At 57.9% G+C, this 20,935-nt stretch overlaps 1 protein-coding gene and 1 long non-coding RNA gene across 3 annotated transcripts in view; one reads left to right on the top strand and one right to left on the bottom strand.

Moving 5' to 3' along the window:
- The window catches only part of RAI1 (retinoic acid induced 1), a 104,205-nt gene extending 97,068 nt beyond the window's left edge, over positions 1 to 7,137 (bottom strand). The window contains exon 1 of one of the 2 annotated variants that reach the window (XM_081583488.1): positions 6,701 to 7,137. The gene's annotated coding sequence lies outside the window, so the exon portion shown is untranslated. Of the gene's footprint in view, positions 1 to 2,840; positions 2,879 to 6,700 lie in introns of those variants that run through there. The other variant, XM_081583489.1, reaches the window with a different exon arrangement.
- Positions 7,138 to 7,192: 55 nt separating this feature from the next.
- LOC145543090 (uncharacterized) lies at positions 7,193 to 13,377 on the top strand. Its single transcript, XR_014080431.1, has 6 exons — positions 7,193 to 7,387; positions 7,853 to 8,006; positions 8,088 to 8,453; positions 8,823 to 8,902; positions 9,792 to 9,841; positions 11,856 to 13,377. It is a non-coding gene; the product is annotated as an uncharacterized LOC145543090 (long non-coding RNA).
- The last annotated feature ends 7,558 nt before the right edge of the window (positions 13,378 to 20,935 follow it).

Genomic DNA, 20,935 nt, shown 5'->3' with positions numbered 1-20,935 from the left:
TCCACGGTTACCATTTGCTGCAGGAATAACTCTCAAAGCATCAAAGAGCACCTGAGTAAAAGCCAACCCTGTTCCCACTTCGGCACCCTGCCCTGGGCTCCTGTTTGTGCTTCAGCAGCTAAGCATGTCTGGGCCTCAGAGTCTCTGCCTCATTGTAACAATTCTATGTCCCATGCTAGTGAGAGGCTTACAACTTCACATCTCTAAGGAGCTGTGGCCCCCAAGAAGAATTCTTTCAAGTGGTTTTTTTTTTTTTAATATTTATTTATTTATTTGGCTGTGCTGGGTCTTGGCTGCAGCACGTGGTATCTCCACTCTTCATGACAGCGTACGGGATCTTCATTTGTGGCATGTGGGATCTAGCTCCCCAACCAGGGATCGAACCCAGGCCCCCTGCATCGGAAGCTCAGAGCCCCAGCCACTGGACCACCAGATAAGGTCCTCGGGTGGTTTTTAATTGACATATTCTGAGAACTATTATCACTAATAGGCAACATTTATTAAGCATTTTGCTATGTGCCAACCGCAGCCAAATGCTTTGCAAGCCTCCTCTCATTCAGTCCTCTTAGAAAACAAACTATGAAGTTGGTACTGTCATTTCTGTTACCTGATAAATGAGGAAAGAGAGGCTCAGAGAGCTGGAGGAACCTGCCTAAGAACACCCAGAGGTGGTCTGGTGGCCTCCGGCAATTGAGGGTGTCAATCGGAAAATTCATTCAGCTTCAGTTCTCTTTTTAAAGTTAATTGACTTGCCTGCGTTGAGTCTGCAGCTCGTGGGGGGTCTCCCTTGTGTCACGTGGGATCTTTCATTGGGGCAGGCGGCTTAGTTACTCCAAAGCGTGTGGGAGTTCCATTCCCCGACCAGGGATCCAACCTGAGTTCCCTGCATGGCAAGGTGGCTCTTCACCACTGGGCCACCAGGGAAGTCCCTCAGCTTCAATCCTTGATACTGAAGTTACTTTTTAAAGTCTGAAGCCCGCGTGGTGCCAGGCAGGGTTACACCTTCCCAGGCGGACAGGCCTCACCCACTGGACTCCTGCAGGAGACACTCGTCCCCAGGGCTCCTTGGAAGGTTCAACCCCGGAGGCTGTGGCTTGCCGGGGTAGGGGCTTGAGGACGGGAGCTCGGGGGGCCACCACCCGCTTCCTGGGTGTCAGGCCTCTCAGGAAAGCCCTGGCTGGCCTGCCCCCCCTCAGCAGGGAGCGGGTGCCAAGATTCTTTGGAGCAAGAATAAAAACAAACCGTCTTCTAGCACCTTCTGTGTATTTCTATGCATTAAAACAGGCTCTGTCTGAAGAATTTTACCTGCATTACTCACTAATTCTCCCAACAACCCTATGAGGTGAGTGCTGACATTCCCCCCACCCCACCCCCACCCCATTTCACCGATGAGCAAAGAAACAGTAAGCAGCAGAGCCACGATGCGAACCCGGGATGCTGAACTCCGAAAGGCGGGTACTTATCCGCGCTGCTGTATTAGAGGTGTCTTGTGTTGATAGTTGTGTTCCCCGCACTCTGGTCTGAGTGAGGTACTCACTATGTGATTTAGGAACAAATGCACGAAGAAATGAATGAGTCTGTGGTTATGCTGCCACCTGAGTCCCCCCACAGCAGCAGGGCAAAGCCCCTTTGCAAGCAGAAACTCTGGCCGGAAAACTAATTCTCACCTGCCCCACCAGGTGACCAAGACCCACGCGATCCATCCACCTCCACCTGCCTGGGGAAGGAAAAGGCACCAAACTCTCAGTTTCGGCCCACATCACAGCAGGACTGGAGCAGTCACCGCGACTTCTTCCCACAAAGTCCTTCGGTGGGAGGAATACCGACTTGAGTCTCCGCATAGCAGGCTCCCAGGGCCGGGGACTGCGCCCATGTGAAGGTGGGCAGGACGGCCACGCCTGGACTTGACCCCGGGCTTTCCAGACGACAGAACACGCTGCATGCAGAGTTTGGACAGGAAGGGAAATGTGCTGGGGGTTGGGGGTGACTTTCCTATAGCAGCAGCTGGAACTCAAACCCTGTCCTGACTCCAAACCCAGGGCCGTGCCACTGCTCAGCCGTGCTGCAGACCAAACCGAGGCATGGTCTCCAGGGAGGGAACCAAGTGTGTCAGAGTCTGTACAACTCACGTGGGACCCCTGTCTGGGGCCCATCCCGGCCCCAGCCCCCACTGAACCCCTGCCTCCCCCCACCCCTGCCATGCCCCACTGCATCTGCCCCCCTCCCTGCTCCCTGGGCCCCCTTCCTGAGCCCAGTCACCATGTGGAAACTGGATGACTGCTATTCACCGGCCTGGAGCCTCTCAGCTCTGAGCCCTGCAAGCCCAGGGCCAAGAGGGGGGGACTTGGCGGGGAGGGGGTGTCTGCTGGGTGAGTGATGATCGGCTGGTCCCACGGGAGCCCTGGTGCTCCTGGCCCGTCCTCCTGTCCCTCCTGACCAAGTGCCCTTTCCCACGTTGCTCTTTCCTCCCCCCACCCCCCCGCCCCCCCATCACACACACACTCTTCACACGGATTCGAGAACCAGCAGAGCAAAAGCTCTCCTCTGGCAGCCGAGCCCGTCTTCGCCTCCGGCCGGCCGCTGGCACCCACCCTGGTGTCACATTCCAGTCTCGGATCCCGGTGACCCACCCAGGCACAGGGCACGCTCTGCCTCAGTCCCCAGGGAAACAGGACGAGCCAGTTCTTCCCACCCGCCCCGTCCCCCTTCCTGGGGAGCAGTGGGGCCCCTCACTTGTCTCCTCTATGGTCTGACAAACAGAATCCTCTGACCAGCACCCTGAGAATCCCCAAGATCCCAATGGGACCCCCCAAAACAACACTGCGCCCCCCCCAGCTCACCTTCTCGCCCACCCCTTCCTGCTGGGAAGGCTTCTGAGTGCTCTGTGCTCCCCTGCCTTGCCCATGGAGCTGATGGGGCCGCAGAGAGGAGGTGGCCAAGCCCTGGGCCTCGATGCCCCAGCCTCCTGGGGAAGACAGACACCAACAGAATTACCGCTAATTCCGTGATGAACGCTATGCTTTAGCTGTAGACAAAGGGGGATGACTCAGTTCTGCCGCGGAGGTCAGAGCAGGAGACAGGACGTCTGTTTTGGTCCCGGGAGGCAGGGAGAAAGGTACAGGGCAGCCCAGGTGGAAGGAACAGCTGGGGCCAACGCAGCACAGAGGCAGCAATGTCAGGGCTGATTCCGGGGAGCGGGGATCTGCTGCAGCAGGAGGGGAAGGGGCTTGAGTTGGAGCAGAGCAGGCGAAGGACGGGAGAGGCCCCACCAGGGAAGGGCTCCTGAGCAGACCTTTATTCAGAGGCAACAGGAACCCCAGGGAGACACTGCTATGGTGGAGAAAGGTCACCCTGTAGTGGGGCCCACATGGGAGGGAGCAGGATGGAGGCAGGGAAGCCCATGAAGAGGCCGGGCAAAAGCTAGCCTCTCCTGCCATGGCCTTTCTGAACCAAGGCCTCCCTCTTGGCCACAGGACACAGGCTCCGCCTGCTGCAGCTGTCAAAGAACCACTGGTGTGCTCCTGCTGCCAGGATCGCCCCTCTCCCCACCTACCTGAGCTCCAAGTCCCCTTGGCCAGGAAGCTTCACCTCCACAAAGCCCCCCACCTCTGGCCAAGTGAAGACACGCTCACCTCTGGACTTCATGCTCAGGCTACCCGTCCCCCATCCTGAAACTGACTCATGTGGTCCCCATCTGCCCCTCCTCGCAGGAACAAGTCCCGCCAAAGACGCTCCTTCCCTCATCGTCCCCAGAACACCTGCCAGCTCTTCCACGGGAGGCCCTGCTTCTCGCCAAGACCTGGCACGAGCTCCCACTTGTCCTTTTGGGTATCACCCCTGGGCTGTGACCTTGCAGGCAGGTGTATTAAGCACAGGACTTCGGGATAGTGGGCCCTGGGAAATACCTGGTGGGCCCGCGAGCCCAGGTGCCTCTCCCATGGGAACACTGGCCAACCTGCAGGGCTCTACCTGGTCCTGCCTGCTGAACCACATGTTGGGGGCGGGGGAGACATCCACGCACAGCCACATGTGACTATTAAAGCATGAGGTACAAACATGGATGGCCACGGAAAGGCAGTGGTGACAATAACGGTGTCAGGGCCAGCTGGCATTTATCGGGACAAACACTGTTCTCAGATTCATGGGGTTGCGTGGACTCATCAAAGCTTCACCATAATCCAGTGAGGCCGGTACTGTTATTAGCTCCATTGTACAGATGGGGACACTGAGGTACAGAAATAAATAACCCATTCAATACGTGGTGAAGCCAGGAATCACCCAACACCTTGCCCTGGAGCACCCCCCCATGACCCCGGCATGACCCCAGGAAGGGAAAGGGGAGCTGAGAAGAAGAGCACAAGGCGTGGTCCAGATTGGGGTAAGAGGAAGCTCTGTGTTTGTGTGTGTGAGATGTGTATGCACAAGTGAACAGCAAACCACATTCAAAGTGTTAACTGGGGTTACTGGGGGCACTTCTACCCTATATACCTCTGGGTTATTTGCATTTTTCACAATGAGAACAAATCCATGTGTCACCTGAGTAATTCAAAAAGAGAGACACTGTCAGGGCCTCAATTCACATTTGTTGAATGACTAGAAAGCAGACTCATTTTCTAGGCCTGTTTTTTCAAACTCTGGGCATGACCCATTAGCGGATCGTGACATCAATTCAGGGGTCACAGAACGCAATTTAAAAAAATCAAATAGACTAGAACAGAAAATATCAGACCAGGGCACGGAACAGAGGAAAGAGCTATTTCACTCAACTTTCGTTTCAGTTACACATGGTGGGCGTGAATGAAGCTGGGACCTGAAATGTGTTTCTTACTGTAGGTCACAGGTGAGGGCTTGGAACCTGCAGTCCAGACCCAAGAGCCTGAGGAATCAGCGCGGGCCCTGCCGCACAGGCCTCCTGGTCCAAAGTGGCAGAGTGGGTGACCTCCCTGTGTTTAGGAAGCTGCTGGGGCGCCTGGCTGTTGGAAAGGTCACACTCAGCCCACTCTGGATCACCCACAGACACACAATCCTGGAACCAAGGCTTCTGTGAGGGGCTCTCCCAAACCACAATGTCTGTGTCCACTCCCTCCGGGTCACCCAAAAGGCCACTGCTCCTAAGGACTCCCTCCTGGATGCTCCTGTGAGGGGGCGGGGTGGGAAACTAAATATTCCTTTCCAGTTTCCAGATGCGAGGCCACGTCCCAGGGAAGCCTCTGGAAACGCAGCCGTGTGGTCAGTCGGGAGGGGCCTCCACTGAGTCTGCAGCGAGGGCTGCTCCCACCCAGGGTGGGCCTGACCGCAGGCAGAGTCGGTCTGCATGGAGGATCTGGTGTGGGCAGAGAAGCAGAGCCCCCAGCCCGAGGCTCCCAGGGCGCTGGCGCCTCCACATCAGAGCTCGCCTAACTCACCCCGCCTCCCTTCCCAGGGCAGCAGACAACTAAAAAAAGATAAAATAAAAAGAAGTAATTCCCCTGCTTTGACGTCAGCTCGAGGTCTTAACAGCCCAGCAGCGGCATGAAACTGGATTGCAACCAGATGTAATGCCCTTGAATCCTCCACACTCCACTGCGTTGGAAGACAAATGAGAGGCCGGGGGAGCGGGCGGAGGGAACCGTGCGGGTCCCGCGTGGGTCCGGGATCAGAGCCTACGGAAACCCTGGGAAGCCCAGGCCCGGGTCGCCATTCAGGCGTGCTGCTTCCCCTCCCCCAGCCCCCCAGAAGCGCATTGTTACTCTGGGTAGCGTCTCCATTCAGGGCCAGAGCCCCAGCGCCGCCCCCGTCGGGGGCTGCCCGGACCAGGGCACGACTCGGGCCGCGCTCCGGCCCCGGGCGTGGATTTGAGGACGACCGAGAGCCCAGGAGGGGAAATCGCTCGCTGGGAAAACGGGCGCCCCTGGAAGCTGGGGCCGCCACGGCCCCGGGCCTGCCTGGTATTTCGCTTCCCCTCCGCCCCTCCTGGGCGGCCCCCAGCAACCAAGACTCCAAAGTCATCCCCGCGTCCTGCCACCCCCTCGCCCCCGCCGCGCTTGGCGACGCCGCCTTGTGCCCGGCCCTCGCGTCCTCCTCCGGGTCTCCTGTCTCCCAGGCGCCGGCCCATGGACCTGACCGGTGGTGCGCCGCCGTCCGTCCAGAGACTCGCGTGGCCGGAGCCCCCACCGTGACGTCACCCCGAAAGGCCCCTGCGCCCCGGGCCTGGCCGCGACAGAGCTCCCCGGCCTCCCGGGCCGCTTCCTGCTCGGTCGCGCGGCCTGCGCACAGGCCTGAGCGCCCCTGCCTGTGTCGGGGCACGGATGGGGGCTCCGCCGAGAGCCTCACGCGCCGGCCCTCCCCATCACGGCCCTCGCTGCCCCGGCTCCCACGCCAGGGCCCCGATAGGCCCAGAGTCCCCCGGAGAAGTCGGCTCCCCGCCCCCCACCCGGACGCACTCACAAAGCTCGCCTCCGGCCCCGGCGCGGCGCGAATGCCCCGGTCCCCACCCCGCGCTCGGGGGACCCCCGGCGACAAGCACGCGCACAGCCCTCGCACGCGCGACCCTCGGTCCTCGCGCCCCCGCCTCGCACCGGCACCGGCCCTTGTCCCGCGGCGCGGGGCGCCCCCACCCCGCCGCAGCTCCCCAGACTGCCATCCGGTGACCTCGCGCCCCCGGCACACAAAGCGACTTCCCCGCGGCCCCCGCGCCCTCGCCCCGGCGCTCGGTGCTCACCTCGGCGCGCGCTCACTCGGGGGCCCGGGGTCTGGCGCTGCGACTTCGCGGCCCGGAGGCCCGGGCGGCCATAGGGGTCGGGGCGCAGCGGCCCAGCCGGCCCGCGGCCAGGCAGGAAGGAGGGTGGGCCGCGGCGCCCCCTCCTCGCGCCAGCGCTCGGGCGGCGGACTGGGCGGCCTGCTCGGCGCGCTCTCGCCCGGCCGCGCCTCGCTCCGCGCCTCGCCTTCCGAGCGCAGCCGCGGGCGGGGGCGGCGCCCGAGGCGCAGGGACCAGGCCCTGGCCGCGCACCTCCGGACCTGCTGGCGTCGCAGGGCCGCGGGGAAATGCGGTCCCCTCCGCGCAGGAAGAGCGGGCGGCGGGCGGCGCGCGGGGGGAGAAGGCGGCGAGAGCGCGAGGAGAAAAGTTCCCGGCCGCCTGGCCGCGCTCGCTAGCCGCCCGGGCGCCAGGTGGGCCGTGCGCCCCGACAGCGCCCCCTGGCGGCCCGCGCCCTCTGCGGGCCTGGGGCGGGGGTTTGGCCGGGGGGACCCCAGGGGCCCTCAAGGACGCGGGGGCCGGGACCGGAACCTCGGGCGGAGGACGAGCACTGGCACCGGCGCTCGGGTGCTCCGAGCTCCAGCCGGGTCCCGGGGCCAGGCCCCCGCCTTCACCCACTACGGTCCTCCCTGTGACCTCCTCTTCCCCGTCTGGGTAAGGTTCTGACCTCTAAGCTAGGAGGCCGTCGCACAGAGCTCTCTTCACTCACTGGCACCTCGGTGGGCTCAGAGTCAGCAGAGACAAATGGTCCCTGCCGTCCTGGGGCTGGCGGCCTGGTGGGCAGAGACAGAGCACATGTGAGAAAGACCGTTCCCGGGAGCAGTGAGGGCTACTTGGTGAAGCGGGAGGCAGGGGCTGCTTAGCTGGCTGTGAGTGGAAGGAGCCCGCCATGCGGAGCCTCAGGAGCAAGTGCAAAGGCCCTGAGGCAGGAGGGACGGGGGGTGGGGTGGGGGAGGAGGACAGGCAGTGGGCAGCAGAAGGCAGAGCCTTGGGGAAGACCAGGGTGTTCAGGGCTACCTGAGCCTAGTGGGGAATTCGGATGCAATCCTGTGCCATTGGCAGAGCCAGGGCAGAGGGATGTTGAATGAATGGGTGAGTGAACCTATTGTGACCCTACAGACCCCCTGGCAGTTCCCACCCCAGGCCTCCACTCACCATAGGTCAGGCAGAAGGTCTGCGGCCCCCATCCAGCCTCTGGGGTCTGTTGGTCCTGTGGGTGAAGGAGGGCCATCAAGGCCTCAGGCTCCCAGGGACTCAGCCTCCTCACCTGTAGGTAAGAATGCATGGTGGGGAGGGTGCCCTTATGCTGTGGACTGTCCCCCTGTCTGCATGTCCTGTCATCTGATCCTGGCAGCCCCCCGGGGGGCAGACCCACCCCTTTTGTTTACAGGAAGCTGAGGCACAGAGCAGTGAGTTCATCTGTCCAGGGTCTCAAGCTAAGTTACAGGCAAGACCTGCATCCAGAGCCCTTCCCACTAGCTCAGCCACCCACCGCCCAGGATGAGGGTAGGAGCCGGACAGAATCAGGATCAGACGATGGACACCCCGGTTTTCAGCACGGGTTCTGGGGGAGACAGACCCGATTTCTAAGTCTGGTTGCTCTGCGCCCAGCTGGGAGGGTTTGGAAAAACAAGTTAACTTGCTGAGTGTCAGTTTCCTCATCTGTAAAATGCGGGCAACAGTAGCGCCTACTTCCTGGGGTTCCTGAGGACTAAAGGAGGTAGGTGTGTGGAGCATCAAGCCTGGAGCCTTGAGGCTGTGAATTCTGTTAGAAGTGCTTTCTGTCACAAGCTGGGGGGGGGCATGGGGACAGGGCTTCCGTATATCCAGGGGCTCCTAGCCCCTGCCTTCCCTGCCCTCACCTGCCCAGGGAGAACCCAGGGAGGGCCTGGTAGTAGGGACCTCGGAGGAAGGTGAGAAGAGGGGTGTCCCGGTGGGAGGAGGGGATGGCGCAGTCCGGGCACTAACTGCTGCCATTCTGAGAGCACCTGTCGTGCGCCAGGTGCCTTCTGTGGCTGTTTCCTTGGGCTGCTGTGACAAATGACCACACATATAGTGGCTTAAGACAACCCTGATTTATTCTTTACAGCTCTGGAGGGCAGATGTCCAGAATCAGCATCAGCGGGCTGAAGGCAAGGTGTCAGAAGGGATTCACCCTGGAGGCTCCAGGTGGAACATCCCTTGCCTCTTCTTTTTTTTTTTTTTCAATTAATTTACTAATTTTAATTGGAGGCTAATTACTTTACAATATTGTAGTGGTTTTTGCCATACACTGACATGAATCAGCCATGGGTGTACATGTGTTCCCCATCCTGAACCCCCCTCCCACCTCCCTTCCCATCTCGTCCCTCAGGGTCATCCTAGTGCACCAGCCCTGAGTACCCAGTCTCATGCATCAAACCTGGACTGGCGATCTGTTTCACATATGATAATATACATGTTTCAATGCTATTCTCCCTTGCCTCTTCTGGCTTCTGGAGGCCACCTGCTTGTCCTGGCCCCTCGGCGCCTGCCCTCCAGGAGCCAGAACACACGGAAGTCATTGCTCCTGTTGCTACGTCTCCTGCTTCCTCCCCTGACCTTCTTGTCTCCTTTTACTCAACCTTGAGATTCCAGTGGGCCCTCTGGAAAATCCAGGAGACTCTTCCATCCTGGATTTAATCGCATCCTTAATTTAATCACATCTACAAGGACCCTCCAGGGCTTCCCTGGTGGCTCAGTGGGTAAAGAATCTGCCCGCAATGCAGGAGACACAGAAGATGCGGGTTCAATCCCTGGGTCAGGAAGATTCCCTGGAGGAGGACATGGCAAGCCACTCCAGTATTCTTGCCTGGAGAATCCCATGGACAGAGGAGCCTGGCAGTCTACAGCCCCTGGGATCGCAAAGAGTCAGACACAAGTGCAGTGGCTTAGCATACACGCATAAGGACCCTCCACCCCACCCCCTTTTTGCCACACAGGTTCCAGGTATTGGGACCCAGATATCTTTGTGAGCTGATGCTCAGCCTCACACTTCATGCATCCTCTCAATGCTTCCTCATTACAACTCATTTTACAGGTCAAAGAATTGCTCAGAGAGGTAAATCCCTCATCCAAGGTCAATAGCAGGTGAGTGTTCACCTCTCCCGTGGATGTTAATTGAGTGCCCACTGTGGGTCAGACACTAGGTTAGGTTCTGGGTTGCCAAGTAATAGCCACCTGTGAAACATGTGCTCTGGAGCCCAAGTACGAAGTGTCATGAACTGAGGAATTCAGGGAAGGCCTAATTGAGGAATTCAGGGATGGCTTCCTGGAGGAGGTGACCTGTCAGCTGAGATCTGGAGAGTGTTCCTTAGGTCTCTTCAGAAGGCTAGGCAGCCTAATTTAGAGAGGGGAGGCTTCTGAGCAGGGGAGGGCTTAGTCTGCTGTGGGCACCATTACGGGTCAGTCAGCAGAGCCAGCCCCCGGGGAGATTTCTGCTGAAAAGCTGCTCATCATCCTTCACGGGTTGCGGGTGGGAGGTAAGACTGGAGTGGACCCAACACAGACACACAGTAAAGACAGTGTTAGTACTAAGGTGTTGAACTTGCAGCTCTGAGGTGGGATCCAGGCTGCCGGCTTGTTTTAATTGGAATGTAGAGCAGTGTCTAAAGATTCGGAGTTGAAATAACTTTAAGGAGTCTAACCACCACCCACACCTACATTTAAATCACAAACTGTCTCCCAAGGCACTGGATTTGAGAAACCCTCCCCTCTCCCCAGGGGTCTTAAGACTCAGTTCTGCAGCTGTGGCCTTGGACTCTAATTTCCCCTGGGTTTTCTCCTTGGTCAGAAGTAGACAGTGACTCCTGTCTCAGGGGAGAGAGGTCCCCAAGGGCTAGGAGACAGGGAAGGGGGATCCACCTCCAGACAGAGGCCCAGACCGCGAGGGACTGGCCTGTCAGTGGCCTGCCTCCACTTCCACCTCCGCCGGTGGGGTCATCCACGGTTCAGGAGAGGAGCACAGGGAGGGGCAGCACCTGGCACGGGGCATGCAGAGCGAAGCGGCTGCAGGTGTGTCCGAGGGCCCCGCCTGAGCTCGGTGCACAGCCAGCCACCTCCCCAGGGAGGACGAGCTCCAGGGCTGCAGCGTGCCTACACTGGCATTGTCTCCACCTGTGCGGGGGCGGGGCGCCCTCGGTGAGGACAGAGCCGGCATCTGCGTGCCAGGCCCTGTGCACTGGGGTCTGTGAAGTCGAGGAGGAAACAGAGGCCTGGAGAGGGCAGGAAACCCTCAGTCACCGAGGAGCAAGGTGGAAGGGAGACGGGACTGGCCCAGCGCTGCCCCGCACCCACAGCACAGCCTCCCTGAGCCCCTCATTTCTTCAAGGGGCGTGGCCTTGGGAGACTTCGCTCTGGGGCTCCTCCCCACCCGGTGAGTCAGGCCCATGAGGCTCCACCACCCCCACGAGGAAGGCTGGAGGGGGTGAGGCACCCCTCTGCCTGGGGGCTTTGATGGCGAGCAGGGCAGGAGAGACCCTTGGGCCTCCCACCTCCAGCAGAGAAGTGAGGAGGAGGTGACAGCCCTGCTCGGCTCTGCAGGGTTGGGAGGCTCTGCCAGTGCCCAGGACTCCCTGGGCCCCATCACCCGCCCTTTCACTCACCCACTCAATGCACAGGCATGGAGCCACGCCCACTCCAGACTCCTCTCCCGGAATGACCCAATGTGGGCCCCACCCTCAGGGCACCCAGAGCCTGGACCCGTGCTGCGGGCCTCATGAGCCCAAGAAAAAAACCACTTTGACCGCAAACCCTCTGCCACTGGGAATGAGCATTTCTTAGCAACAGGAGAAAACCGTTCAGTTGGGATTTTATTTTGAAAAAAATGAAGTTGAAGCTATGAAAATACCTACATTTTATCTTCCAGCAAACAAAATTTAGGTTAATTTGCTAATTCTTAGATTAATGTACTAATTCTCAGAATGCGGAAAAGTTCATTGGAGGAGGAATGGTTTTCCCACAGAAATGCCCAGTGGTCTTTCCTCAGCCCTTCGAGCACTAACTACTCAAAGTGCCCCATGCACCTCGTGCTGAGTTCTGTGACATTCAACTCACTCTCTGGAGCACCGTGTTGTCCTTCATGCTGGGTGTTCTCATTCTTCAGACGGGGCTGGTGGAGCCAGAAAGAGCCTCGGCTTGTCAGCAACTGTCTGCGGGATCCCTGAGTTCTCCAGCATCGACTCCCAGCAAGTTCAGGACATTCTACAGCTTCAGCGAGATGTGAAGACTTCCTTTGTCATCAGCTTGCAAATGTAACTTGGACAGAAAAGATCCTGAGGGCAGAGGCGAGGAGACCTGCTGAGCAGGGCGGATGTTTGAGTGGGAACTGAGTTTATAAGTGGCCAGGACAGCAGCAGCAAACGTGGTCATGTTTTCACAGCTTTTACACCCACCGCAGATAATACTCAGCTGCTGGGGCCCGCTGTCAGAATGAGTTGTATCAGCCCAAGACTGATCGCATCTAAGGAACATCAGGGAAGATAAAGTTCCACCTTGGCTCAGCCACTGTGGATCTCTGTGACAGAACCTTGGTCTTAACTCACACACCTTGTCTCTTGGTAGTAATAACACCTTGATTTCCTGGGGGGAGCATTCCTTTATGCCCATGTGGTTCAGCCGGTGCTGACACTACCTCTAGGATGCACTGATGCTCCTGTGATGAGGGTTTAACCAATCAGAGTGCTCTGTTCTCCTGGCCACAGTGGCTGGTTCAGGGATGGCCACATAATCCAAGCCTGCTGGCAGTTTTTCAGGGAGCATCAAGCCTCGGTGGAATCTCCAGGGGTTGTGAAGCTGGCTGGTTATGGGCCTGAGGATAAAGCCAACATGTAGGAAAGCAGTGTTGAAACACACACAGAGACACCAGCTGGGCACCTGGATCCAGCTATGCCTGAAGCTTGTGATACACCTGAAGCCAATATAGTTTACCTGTCTGCATAAACCAGCCTAAGTTTCTCTTCTGTCACTTGTCTCTGAGAGAACTGAGGCTGGTTTGCCTGGAGAAAAAAAAATTGGGGTGAGGAAGGCAGGGGCCTGACGTCCTCAAAGACCTGAAGGGCTTCCCTGGCTGTCTGTACTCATATGCACACTGATTTCCAGTGGGTGGAAGGACTCTTCACAAGGTAGGACCTTCCCACAATGAGAACTGTTCCAAGAGGACTGTGCACTGGCTCAGGAGGGAGGGAGCCCCCCTCCTCAGGGCTGTGCAGACAAGGAGCATGTGGTGAAAGGGACTCAGGCTGACTGCAAGGACTGGGGTCCTGTCATCGGATGAGTACGGCCTGGGACCTCAGACCCACTTTAGTGAACAGCTGCGGAGCATCAGTGACTCCCGTGCTAAACTGTAAAAATGTTTAGGATTGTCAAGAAGGACCAAGAAGTGTTCAGTGATCACCGCAGCATCCGCCATTGTCAGCTCGAGAAATAAAACCTCACCAGTGAAGCTGAGCTGGTCACGGAGCCGCCTCCAGCTGGAAGCTCTCACTGCGTGCGCCGTCCTAAGGGTGATGAGCCCACAGGTCTTTCCTAAACAGAGAGTCAGAATCGTCCTACTTTCAGGCTCTGCAGATTTTTTGTTTATTAACAGTGGTGAAAATAAAAGTGCCTGTTGTTGTTCACTCGCTAAATCTTATCCAACTCTTTGCAATCCCATGACTGCAGCACACCAGGCTTCCCTGTCCTTCACCATCTCCCAGAGTTTGCTCAGATTCATGTCCATTGAATTGGTGATGCCATCCGACCATCTCGTCGTCTGCTGTCCTGTTCTCCATTTCCCTTCAGTCTTTCCCAGCATCAGGGTCTTCGTGCTTAGCTGCTAATAGAACAGGTATTTTCCTTTCTTCCTTCCTTCTTCCCCCTTCTCTCCCTCCCTCCCTTCCTTCTTTTTTTAAAGATGGTTTTATTTATTTATTTAATTTTGGCTGCACTGGGTCTTCACTGAGGCATGCTGGCTTCTCTAGTTGTGGTATGTGGGTGTCTCTCATTGCAGAGCCTGGGCTCTAGAGTGCATAGACTCAGTAGTTGCAGTGCTCGGGCATGAGGGATCTTCGTTCCTCGACCAGGGATCGAACCCATTTCTCATTGCTGGAAGGTGGACTCTTAACCACTGGACCACCAGGGAGTCCTTCTTTCTTTCTTCCTCCCTCCCTCTCTCCCTTCCTCCTTTCTTTCTGGCAATAAAAAACTATTACAAAAACAGTCCCCAAACCCTTTTTTATCTAGTTTACATAAAAGCTATTCCACCCCCCAGGCCCTGGCCCCCTCGCACCCCTGCTCCGTGTCTGGGCTCCGTCTCCCCTCCCCACCCCACTGCATGGTGTGGACAATCACAGTGTCAGGGCTGTAAGGACTGAGACAGAGATGATCCCCCCACCCCCACCCCTTGGCACATCCCTGAGTGTGTGTATGGTGTGGGCTTGGCTCTGGCATTAGAGGTAATGACGGTCATCCGGGCAAGTTGCCCCAAGCTCCCCCGACCCCTTCCTGCTCACCTGCCTTGTCCAGGTGGTCATGAAATCCTGTCAGTTCCACCCACTGCTCACCCCAGGCTCACAGCCTCTGTAACTTGTGTCCTGTTTCAACACCCCGTCCACCCTCCTCACAGTGGCCTTGTTCCTTGTGTCCGTCCCTGGCTTGCAAGGCCCCCCACCCCCCAGGGCTGACCTGTTCACATCCTTCCCTACTCGTTCCTCCTAGATGCCTTATAGGTCCCTCCATGGCCTCATCTCCCTATTTTCCGAGCGTCCCCTGTGCTGTTACCACTGCCAGAGATGCCCTTCCCTCTTTGTCCTGTCTGGCTGCTCCCTCCACACCCTTCCAGGCTCAGATCAAGAGTGGGCTCCTCCAGGAAGCCCTCCCAGACCCCTGCCGGCCCCCTCAGTTGTCCTGTGACCTTCCTGGTGATCACTACCCTTTGCGAGTCTCTCTGGCTCCAGGTGATGAGTTACTTGAGGGCAGGACTGCTGTCCTTCTTAGGGCTGGGCAGACCATTTTTTGCACAATCCTTTTAAAAACAATACTTCTTGTTTTTTAAGCTCTTTGCACCTACCAGCTCATGTAAGCCTCCCAGGAGCGCAGGGAGGGTGGAGGAGTGTGTTGGTTCAGGTAAATGCAGGGGCCCCAGGCGGCTGTGTGCCTCTCCTGTGGCTGGCATGACCCATGGCCACTGACCTGCTGCCCTAGGACTTCGTAGATTGGCTCCCGCGGGCCTGGAGGTCAGCAGTCCAGCTCAGCATCGCCAGGCTGACGTCAGGTTGCCAGCTCCTGCAGCTGCAAGGGATGGCTGTGTCTCTCATCAGGTTCTGGGACCGCCTGCCTCCCTTGGCTCGTGCCCCCACCCCCACCTCCCTGCCTCCATCATTGTCCCTCCTCCTCCCTGTATCGGTTCTCCCCAGCTTCTTTCTGAAAGGACACTTGTGACGACATTCAAGGCCCACCCAGCTAAGGCAGGACCCTCCCGCATCTGAGGACCTTCCCTTGGTCACACCTGGAGGGTCTCTTCTGCCCTCTGCCATCACACGCACAGGTTTGGGGCTGGAGTGTGGATATCTTTGGGGCCATTATCCAGAGGCCACAGGAGAGCCCCTGGGCGGCGGAGCTGAGACACCGCCCCCCACCACCTGCCCGGTCTGGCTCCAGTCTCTGGTCTGTATATATCGCCTCCTGTCCTGAAGGTTTGTGGCCTGGCTGACAGCACGGGTCTGGGTAGTCCAGGAGGAAGGAGGAAGTAAGCCCCTGGCCTGCAGGTAGGAAGAAAACCCATGTGGCCCTGTGGGTGGAGGGGGGTCACCAGTTACATGGACCCGGTGGGGCATCACTGTCCAGGGTGGGCCACACGGAGGCGGTGACTGGGGAGCCCTCTCAGGGGGTGGGGCACACTTATATCCCTCCCACCTCCTCCTGCCCCACACCTGGTGGTCAGCAGGGCCTGGACGATGGTCCTTCCAGAGGATGCACTGTTTAGAACATGTCGGGCAGAGGGCCCGATGGTTTCCCCCATCTCCCACTTAGACCTCACAACCATGATCTCTCGTGTACCCATTCTATGGGTGTGCAGATTGAGGCCTGTCTGCCGTGGTTGGTGTTTCTTGACCACGCCTGTGCTCCCTGCCTTACATGACCAGGCTCCAGGGTGCCCACAGTACCCTGTAGGGACACACTTTCCCCCGTCTGATTGTGCAGAGGGGAAACAGATTGGTGATCAGAGAAGTGTCACAGACACGGAGGCCAGTGCCTGGCACAGGGATGGGGCCAGGCTGGCCTCAAGAGCTGCACTTTGGTGTGGAAGCAGAGGGCCCCAAGGTCAAGGGTGGCTGGACCCAAGGACCCGAGGGCCACTCCCTCTCAAGCCCACAGAATGGCAATGCTGCAGCCACCAGGCTCTGTGCAGCCACCAGGCAGCAGGGCCAGCTCTGTGGGAAGGGGACAGGGGGACTGGGGGCATCAGGGGAGGAAGCGGAAGAGGGGGCAGGGAGGGGGGAAGGGAGTGGGAAGTGAGGCCAGGGGCCAGGAGGGTCACCATAGTAACTGGAGCCGGCTCTGCTCTCAGGCCGGCCTGCCCCGGGGAAGGAGATAAAACGTTTTCTATCGATTTCTGTCTGGAAAGTCATCGGTGATAAGCTCTTCCGGTGAAGACTGGAGGCCTGGCTGCTGGGAGTGTGCAGGGCGGAGGCACAGCCTGGATGCTTGGGTAGGGAGGTGACCAAGCCAGCAGGGTGGACTGGGTGGGGAGCCACCTGCTGGGCCCCAGTCTCCCCTCTCGCCCAACGGAGCCCCCACACCTGGGTGGCCTGCCTCCCTTCTTCGGTTGTGGTGGAAGGGGAGGGGCCAGGGCCTCGTCATGTGATGGACCATGGAGCTGTCCACCTGTGCCGTCTCCGGGACTGTCCACCTGTGTCTGCGGCTTTTTGCGCTCCACCGAGGTCATCCTGGAGGAGGCGGCTGGCTGCCCCCTGGCCTTGGACCAGAGGCCACAGGACCTTGACACCCTGATGCCTGCTGGGGGCTCTGGAGGAGGGGGAAGCCCCCCGTGCAGGGCCAAGTCCATCCACGTGTGTGCGTGTGTGTGCGCATGCTGGGGTGTGGGGCACAGGTGTGTAGCACTCCCGTGCAGAGCAGGTGTGTGCACCTGGTACAGACCTTGAGGGAAACCCAGGTGTGCCAGAAACAGCCTGCTTCCTTCCTGTCCTTAAACTGACTTCAGTCTTGTGCTGAGCCTGCCTCCAGCTGCCTGGCAGGAAACTGGATCTCAGCAGGTGTCCCCTCCAGGGAGGAGAAGGTGTCGAGGCCACTCTGATTGCGGCTACCTTGCCTGGCGGGCCTGCGGGCCAGCACAGGTGACCACCTCTTCCTGGCCAGCAGAGACACCAGTAAAACTGCCTGGGGAAGGAAATGCCCATCAGCCTGCCTGGGAGAGTAGGGGAGGGGTGGATAAAGTGCAGACAGAACTAGGAGGAGAATGTGAGTCTGACGTCTGGAGCCCTGGAAGCTGCTGCTCAGAGCAGTGTCAGCAGCCACTAATTAGAGGAGATAAAAAATGTTTTCTGTGGTTCCTGGTCACAACAGCCACAGCTCAGGTTTAGGCTACTGCAGTCCAGCACAACACAGGAGCCACACTAGTGAATGGAGTGACCTGCCCATTCTACAAATGGGAAAGTTGAGACCACACACAGCTCCCAGCCACTGGGACCTTCAGCTCCCCAAGGCTCCATCTGAAGTATCCCCAGGGTGGCCCGGCTGAGGGGCCCTGAGGCTCCAGCCTTGCCTCAGGCTCGGCACCTCACTTCTTGGTGGCTCAGTTTCCCTTCCAGGTGATGGAGACTATGACAGCCTCCCAAGGCTGCTGTGAGATTTCCATAGGTTTATATATGTGAAGTGCTCAGGACAGAGCTTGGGGCACAGTCAACACCAGTCCACCACCTGACATTTCAGAGTCGCTGTTATTCCCGCGCAGAGAACAGGCCTTGTGCCATGTCCAAGTGGCCATGGGTGCCTGGGCTTCTCTCCCAGAGGCCAGGCTGGGACTCTCTGGGACTCAACCCCCTACCCTGTCCGTGCTTTAGCATTCACTTGACAAATGTTTACTGAGTTTGCTCTTGGGACTGCTAAGTTTGTATGATATAAATCTTGAGCTCTAAGGACCACCCAGATCAGGGAAAGCTGGTCTGAGAATAAAGTAAACAACAGAGAGGGAAACCCAGAAAGCTCCTTGAAGTTGGAGAGATGGATCCAGCTATTCCTGAAGCTGGTTTCTTGCCAGTTATGCTCACCAAATAATTTTGTCATCTCGCAACTCAAAGACTAATGTGAGGCCGTCTCATCCAACCCCTTGTCCCCAGTGCTGATCCTTTTCCATAGCAGATCTGACAACTTCTGTTTGAACACCACTCATAATGGGGGTCTCACTACCTTGCAAAGTGTGGCCAGGCTGCTTACTGCTGGAGAATCCGTGCTGGCTGAGATGAAGCCCAGGGTAGTGGTCCAGCTTTCAGCTCTGCTGGCTAGCTGCTGTGTGACCCTGAGCAACAGACTGTCCTTCTCTGAGCCTCAACTCATCACCTGTGGCATGGACTCCCTGGCAGTGCTCATCTGGAGGACAGTGAGTCATGGAGAGCACACGTGTGAAGTGCTGGGTCCACGCTGCACCTGGCACAGACCCTGGGGGATGGGTGTCTTGCCCTGGAAGTGGATGAACAAGTACAGTTTCCACATGTCTGAGAGGCCGCATTGTTCCCAGGAAGGGCTGGCACCAGGGGTCTGTGGGGAGCCTGGGACCATTGCCACAACCCTGACATGCACTGCTCAAGTCTTTCCTCGCTGCTGTTCACACCCAAGCTGGCGCTGTCCGTCGTCATGGTGATGGAAGCCCGTGTAGTCCTGGGCTGTCAGTCACCCGGGCCTGTGCTTGGGAGGCGGACATGCGTGGTTTGTGTGCTCATGTGTATGGGTGTGTGAATGGAATGTCTGCATGAGGCTGTGAGTATGTACCCGTTGTGACATGTGGGCAGCAGGTGTGCATTGTGTGTCTCTAGGTCCCTGGCCAGAGACGGTATGGACAGGTGGCAGCCCAGGTGTCTGAACGCGGCCGTCATGGTCACCCCTCCCCTTCTGAGCCACAGTTTCCTCTCTGGACATAGCACGTTGTGAAAGGCAATCTCACCTGCTATTTCACATATTCATTCAGCACATGTGTATTGAGGGCTGACTCTGCATCAGGCCCTGGGGACTCAGCGATCCCAGGTCCTCTCCTGGGCATCTCCAGTCCAACGAGAGGTGGACAGACCAAGTCAACTAATGAGGGCCCAGCATGATGGGGGTGGTGGGGGCAGGGCTGCCAGCAGTGGCCCGAGGAAGGAGGAACAGGCAAGCAGAGGGAACAACAAGTGCAAAGGCCCTGAGGCAGGCCTGCTGTGCTGGAGCATCACGGGCTGCAGCCCGAGGGGCTGTTAGGTCACAGGTGGTGATGGGAGCGGGGAGAGCGGCCAGAGCTGTCCACAGGACTGGGCAGGCCAGGGCTTGGATGCCAGGCCAGGAGAAGGGGTTTAGTCAAGGCTAAAGAAGCCTGGGCAGCTCTTCACGTTGGAAAGCCCCAGTGAGCCTGGGGACTGGTGTGGAAGATGAACCGGTAAGGGGGTATGGGCAAGAGGTGAGTGACAAAAGGTGTTGGTGGCAGACAGCTCTCCTCCCCTCCTGCCCAGAGTGACTCTGCTCTGACCCCTGTGCACGCTCTGTTCTCCTAGACGAAGTCAGAACCCTCCCAACTCGGTGAGAAGACAAATAACCCAGCAGAGACAAGCAAAGGTCTGAGTAGATGGCTTCTCAAAGAAGAGGTTCAGTGGGAACCAGGCCTACCACAGCTGCCAGCACGGCCACGAGGGAAAACGGGTAACACCAAGTTCCGGTGAGGATCCAGGGCTCGGATGGCGGGGGCGCTCGCACGTGGCTGCGGGAACGTGAAATGTGCAGTCACTCTGGAGAACAGTCTGGCAGCTCCTTATACAGTTAAATATACACTCCCCATACGATCCAGCCTTTCCACTCCTAGGTGTTTACCCGAGAGAAATGAAAACATATGTCCGCACATATGCTCGTGGCAGTTTTACTCATAATTGCCCCAAACTGAAAACAACCCAAATGTTCGTCAACTGGTGAATGGATATGCCAAACATGACACATCCATACAATGAAATATTATTCAGCAATAAAAAGGAATGAACTGCGGTGTAGACAGAGATGTCCGTGAGCCTGGAATGCACTATGCCGGGTGGAAGGAGCCAGATCTCGAGGCTGGAGACTGTGTGATTCTGTTTACATGATGTTCTGGGAGCATGGAGGTGGCAGGGACAGAGAAAGGGACAGGGCCTGGGTGTGGGGGAAGGCCGATCTGTAATGCAGGAGACCCAGGTTCGATCCCTGGGTTGGGAAGATCCCCCAGAGGAGGGCATGGCAACCCACTCCAGTATTCTTGGTTGGGGAATCCCCATGGTCAGAGGAGCCTGGTGGGCTACAGTCCATGGGGTTGCAGAGTCAGACACAACTTAGCAACTAAGCACAGCACATAACATAGACACATAGACTAAAAACTGGTGAATTTAACTGTATGTCATTACACTGTACGGATCTGGTCACAAAGGCTGATGCTGACCACTTCCTACCATCTGCTAGAGCCACAGGGAGGTCCAGAGACACAAGCTTGGCCGCCGAGTCCTCAATCTGGCTTCACAAGCAGAGCCATTTCTCAGTAAATGTTTGATCAACTGCTTAGGGAATGATTCCCTCCTCAAACGGAGGGTCCTTGCTCTCAACACCTGAGGATCAGCTGATCAACCAATCAAGCAAGTTGGGCGTGCCGAGGAGTTGTGTGTGTATTGTCTGTGTGTGTGTGAGTGCATGAGTGTGCATGAGGCAGTGTTCCATGTGGACTTGCAGACTGTGGCGTGTGGCCATAACAGGGGCTCCAGCTCACTCCCAGCACCAGGCAAAGTGGTATGGATGCCCCGCTTGCTTTGATGTCAGGGTGGCAGGAGACTGGCTCTGGCCAATGAAACGTGACCAGAAGTGAGTATGCCACCTCCAGGAAGCAGCTTCAAGAGCAGGATTGCAGTTTTCTTCTCTCCCTCTGCCCAGAGCTGCCCATCCTCACCAGGACAGAGCCTCATCAGCCTGGGCCCCGGGGTGACTCTGATG

Source organism: Giraffa tippelskirchi, chromosome 3 (assembly GCF_054371585.1).
Source record: "Giraffa tippelskirchi isolate mGirTip1 chromosome 3, T2T-mGirTip1v1.2.pri, whole genome shotgun sequence".
NCBI classification, from domain to species: Eukaryota; Metazoa; Chordata; class Mammalia; order Artiodactyla; family Giraffidae; genus Giraffa; species Giraffa tippelskirchi.
Note: the sequence above shows the minus strand (reverse complement) of the source record. Positions and strands in the feature narration are given on the sequence as shown.